Genomic DNA, 5,989 nt, shown 5'->3' with positions numbered 1-5,989 from the left:
TTTTTTTTTTTTTTTTTTTTGAATCAAACACCCATGATAAATGAGGGTAGATGTAGTAAGCTATCTGAAACTATCCAATATTCTACAACAGCAGGCTGACATGTTTAAACAGCACCCAAAGCGCATTCTACTTTGCTGGTGTATTGCCTGCACACCCATGTATATATGTGTGTGTGGGTATGCAGTCAATAATGCTGCAGCATCTCTTACTATAATTTTAACCCCCCCCCCAAAATGTCCCACTGGTTGTTTTGCTTACATAGTATTCAATTACTAACAGCCCTCTTTCTATGTAGAGTCAAAACTGCTGTCTTCACATTGTTCTGCAGTGAAGGTCATTGACATCGGCTTACTCTGTTTAAGTGATGCTCATTGTTAGCTACCAGACTACGATTCAACTCCGCCACCGACTGGAATACAATTTCATTATTTATGACGAAGAATGGCTGTTAATCTGTCCGGGGACAAAAGGGAACACCCAACCAGTTGCTTCCACAGAAATCACCTTCAAGATTATTACTATTCTTCATCTTCTTCTTTCCTATTATCACGTAACTTTTGAATTTTAATGATTAATTAGCAGAATTTTGTCCGTCCCCCCTCCCGCCGCCTCGCTTAATCCTCATTTAACGAGTTAATATTAACAGAGAAGGAGAGAAAAACCACTTGTAGTCATTCCTCACCGAGCTGTTTGTTCCACATGAGATTTGCTTATGCTTTCAGAAATTCTTGCCAAACAAGCTAGACACACATGTGGTAATCATAATAAGTAAAACACACACACATTCTCTCCTAATAAACAAAATGAAATATGCATCTTTATGTGATCTGTGACCTTGAAGGAATGATTGTACAGACCACAAGTTAGAAGCCTCTCTGCTACGGTCCCTGGGAAGGAAATGGGAGAAGGAGGAAAGCTCGTTTGTTGCACACGAGTTTAGAAACAGTGAGGAATGACGTATACATCCATTCATATTTACACACATTGTCATAGCTATTTAGCCCAAGGCCACCTATACCGAGCAGGAACTATGATCAAAGATGCACCATCTCTGAGTATACCACCTAACAGGCACATCATATCCAGAGTATTCTTTCTTTCTTAAGATAGAGTGTAATTAAAGGAGAACTTGGCTGCTATTTTGAGCCTCCCTTGTTGGCTTGTCTTGCTTGTGCACACACACACACACACACACACATATGCACGCATGGCAACTTGGGCAAGTATCTTCTACTATAGCCACAGACCAACAAAAGCTTTGTGAGTGAATTTGATATTCTTTTACTTGTTTCAGTCATTTGACTGCGACCATTCTGGAGCACCACCTTTAAATCGAACAAATCAACTCCCAGGACTTATTCTTTGTAAACCTACTACTTATTCCGTCGGTCTCTTTTGCTGAAACGCTAATGTTACGAGAACACCAACACACCAGCATCGGTTGTCAAGTGATGGTGGGGGGACAAACACAGACACACACATATATAATTATACATATATATATATATATATATGATGGGCTTCTTTCAGTTTCTGTCTACCAAATCCACTCACAAGGCTATGGTCGGCCTGTGTCTATAGTAGAAGACACTTACCCAAGGTGCCACACAGTGGGACTGAACCTGGAACCTTGTGGTTGGGAAGCAAGCTTCTTACCACACAGTCACTCCTCTGCCTATAGATGGCAATGTGTATGTGTTTGTGCCCTTGCCTAGACATTACATGATGACGGTAAATCATTGTCATTGTCATCAGACAAATGAGGTGGTTTGTTTCCATGAAAAACATGTCTGTCTGTGAAGAAATATTGATTTTTCAAATTTTGGCACAAGGCCAGTAATTTCAAGGGTGGAGATAAGTTAATTACACTGGCCCTAGTTCTCAACTGGTACTTATTTTATGGACCCCGAAGGGATGAAAGGCAAAGTTGACCCTAACAAAATTTGGACCCTGAATGTAAAAAACAGACAAAATGCTGCTAAGCGTTTTTGAAATGGTGCGCTAATGATTCTCTCGGCTAGCTGCCTTTGTCTATGAGGAAATATTACCTTGCTTGGGAAACAGGTGAGGTTTGACATCATGAAGGGCATCTGGCTGCAAGCAAAAAAAAAAAAAATACTGCTACAAAATTCCGTTTGATCTATACAAGCATGAAAAACTGGATGTTTAAATGATGACAATACAACAACACACACACACACACACACATACATTAGGTGTTGTTAAAGTAAGGCAACATGTAACATTTTTGCTGTTTCGATGTTGCCACACTTATGGGACACCTGGAGAGAACACACACACACACACACACACACACACAAAGACACAGACACACACATGCTATTAAGGCGATGGAAACATGCCGTTTAGAAAACAAACTTCAAAATACACACGCAATGTTTAAATTTAGATCTCCAAACACATTGATAGGATATCTATGGCATACACTTAGAGACGAACTCAAGGTTTAAGCTGTATTCATTTAATCTTCTTATAATAATTTATAGGATTCACTACTTCGTGTGACAACAATTCAAAACTAAGAATATTATCTTTCCCTCCTCTCTCTCTCTCTCTCTCTCTCTCTCTCTCTCTCTCTCTCTCTCTCTCTCTCTCTCTCTCATTCTGTCTGTCTGTCTGTCTGTCTGTGGCTTATCTCTTTCTTCTAAATATAGATTGTCTCTTTAAAGACCTCAGGAGAAAAGAAAGGAAAAACAATACAAAATACAACCATTTACTTTTACACTTTTAAGACTAATTGTTTGATAAACCTTCTCTGTGCGTATAAACACATTTAGATACACAAACGTGTGTTTAAGTGTGTGTGGTTTCCAAGTTATAGAAATGTGGCCATGCTGGAGCACCGCCTTCAAGGAGTTTTAACCCGCTGTTTTGACTGTGGTACTCTGGTACCTTGTCTGGTTCTGCCCTTGTAAGATACAAAAAAAAAAAAAATAATAATGTAATTGTAGATTGGCCCGGAGCTAAATACCGACAACCGATAAATACCAAAGTGGGTGCATGCATGTGCATGCACGCACGCATGTGGTGCATGCACACAAGAATGGGTATAAAGGATGAGTGCAATCACATTATTTGCACATGTTTAGCGGAAGGGAACGATTGTGGTTCCACTGTGCTTATTCGAAGCTGATGATTAGCAATGAATTCTTGCAAGTTGCAAGTTCTTGCAATGATACCAGTAGACGACTTTTATAAACAAGACTACATCAAGCAATTTTTGCAACCAAATGTACCAGACTTAACTAATTTCATAAAACAGGTTCAGGAGTTGATATTGAGACTATTTATATATATATATATATATATATATTTTTCTTTAGCTATTAATTTCCCTAATACTATATAATTCACATTTAATAAGAACTCCACTTTACAAGCTAATGAAAAAAAAAAAAAAAAATTTTTTTTTTCTTCTCATGTCTGGTGTAAGTAGGTAGTATAACATAACTAGTAATTGCAGAATTTAGATTTCTGTTCGGTTGAGTTTGAAACAAACAGAACTTATACTTCTCAGATTTCTTTGACAAACAGCTGAATTGAGAATGCGAAAGAAAATTAAATGAAATAATTGTCACCCGGTTTAGCCCAAGGCAAAGACCTGTATGAGCAGACATATCAATGAATGTATTCCAGATGAGGCCATCTCGTTTTCGCTTCCCATCCACCCCCAGATATAAGTGCAGACATGGGTGTGTGGTTATGAAGTTTGCTTCCCAACTACATGGTATCAAGTTCAGTCCTACTGCGTGGCACCTCAGGCAAGTTTCTTTTTACAATAGTCTCAGGCCAACCACTTTATAAGTGAATATTTGGCAAATGGAAACTGTGTGGAGGCCTGCATGTGCACTGCATTGAAAAGTTTAACCAAACAAACTGATTCTAGTACTTTTTTTTTTTCATTTTAGCTAGGTATTTATACAATCAGTCTCTTTTGCTGAACTGCTAAGATACAAGGACATAAACAAACAAACACCAGTTATCAAGTGGTGGTCACACACACACACACACATGATAGGCTTCTTTTAGTTTCTGTCAGCAAAACCTAATCACAAGGCTTCAGTAGGCCCGGGCCTATAGCAGGAGACACTTGCCCAAGGCGCCATGCAGTGGGACTGAACCCGGAACCATGCTGTCGAATAACAAACTTCTCAAACACATAGCCACCTTGCTATACTAGTATCATTATTATTATTATTATTATTATTACTATTACTATTATTATTATCATTATTATTATTACTATTACTATTATTATTATTATTATTATTATTCAGACCTACACCCTATTAATAGCATCTAAATAAAGCACTGAGGTGATCCATATTAATCTGGGTTTCGTCAGTGTGTTACACACATTGCTTCGCAGTCAGTCCGCACCTCCCTCCATCCCCCCCACCTGCCCTTCTACCCTCCACTGAAATACCAACACAGTGTACAGTGTACTTGCTAGTTGATCCTCAGCCGTCTCTCTCCACACGCAGTCAGCTGCTGCTACTGTTGGCTAAGTTATATTACGTCACCGTCACCATTAGGCTTTCTGGTCAACTTGACCACTAATTAACTTAAATGCAATTAATTACCCAAGTTTCATTTGTGGGTTCGCTCAACTTTGAAGTATGAAACTATTGGGACCCAACCCCTCACCTTACTCCCATCACACACACACTCTCTCTCTCTCTCTCTCCATCTGAAGTATTACATACAAGTACAGTGAAATACAGCAAACACAGTAGAACTCCATATATACACTTGTTCCTTAAAATATGTTGACAACAGTAATAAGCAATATTAACAATGAGACAGGTTCTATATATTGGCTAGAAATAACAGCAGAAATAACAGCAAAATTAATTTGTCTTTCTTGACCAAAGTTAATTAATTAATTATCATTTCTTGGTTCACAACATTAAATATGTTAGTAACCCACATCCTTAATTGTTTTCCATGTAACAGGTGTCCCCGAGTGGTTTCCCCTCTGGCCGTCTATCTATTCTCTCACATTAAGTGAAATGAAGAGAGGATCTAATGAAGGACTTATAGAAAAATGACCACTTGAGGAGGCACATTTTACATCTTGGATGTACGACAATGATTACACAACATTTCTGTAATATACTACAGATGTAAATATGTGTCGAAACAATTGTAGTGATTTTAAACGAAAGATCTTGTTCATTCTGCTTTCTACCAGTTATCTGTCTGCCTCTCTGTTTGTCTGTCTGCCTCTCTGTTTGTCTGTCTGTCTATCTATCTATCTATCTCCATCTCAACCAGACCTAGCAATCATTTAGGCCAGAGCTTATCCTGGCTTCTCAAGTGTTTCTGTGAACATGAGTGCTTCCTTGGATGAGACGGCAAACCGTCGCAGGGTTAATCGCGACAGCTCCCACTGCTGCTACTGCTGCTCGTTTTCAGCCGAGTGAACCGAAGGACCATAAAATGATGTGCACCGTGCACAGACTCAATGTGTGACCTGCTCCACGAATCAAACCTTTAACCTCAGTCATGAGCCCAACACCCTAACACAAGGCCTCACAGAAACGCACCACACACACAGAGAAGATAATAAACGATGTTGCAAGCTTGCTTTGTATATATATATATATATACATACATGTGTATATATTAAAACCACTTGACACCATTAATAATGGACCAGACTGACACAGCGATAATAAAGTAAACATGATATTTCTTGATAAGAAACTCAAGAAACATAAGGTAAAGAAACTTGTAAAATAAAAAGCATTGGTTTGATATAATTAATGTTCCATAGGATGATTGACTGATAATGTATCTCCCGAAGAGACAGACAGACAAAGAGACAGAGAGAGACAGACAGAGAGAACATGATAGATATAATTGGCAGGGAAGAGGTGGTGGTGGTGGTGGTGGTGGTCGGTGTAGCTGAGTTGTTTTTGAATTTCACAGTTTCAGTTTAAATGTTGGGGAGAAAAACAAAAA

At 38.7% G+C, this 5,989-nt stretch overlaps 1 protein-coding gene across 2 annotated transcripts in view; it reads right to left on the bottom strand.

Annotated features, from left to right (window-relative positions):
• Nucleotides 1-5,989, bottom strand: part of LOC106869286 (dentin sialophosphoprotein) — a 234,144-nt gene that overhangs the window by 97,315 nt on the left and 130,840 nt on the right. Inside the window, exon 2 of one of the 2 annotated variants that reach the window (XM_052974922.1) lies at nt 2,050-2,095. The exons of the other annotated variant lie outside the window; for it this stretch is intronic. The gene's annotated coding sequence lies outside the window, so the exon portion shown is untranslated. The remainder of the gene's footprint in view (nt 1-2,049; nt 2,096-5,989) is intronic. 2 annotated transcript variants of the gene reach the window in all.

This window comes from Octopus bimaculoides, chromosome 20 (assembly GCF_001194135.2).
Source record: "Octopus bimaculoides isolate UCB-OBI-ISO-001 chromosome 20, ASM119413v2, whole genome shotgun sequence".
NCBI classification, from domain to species: Eukaryota; Metazoa; Mollusca; class Cephalopoda; order Octopoda; family Octopodidae; genus Octopus; species Octopus bimaculoides.
The sequence above is the reverse complement of the archived record's forward strand: the minus strand, read 5'-3'. Positions and strand labels throughout refer to the sequence as shown.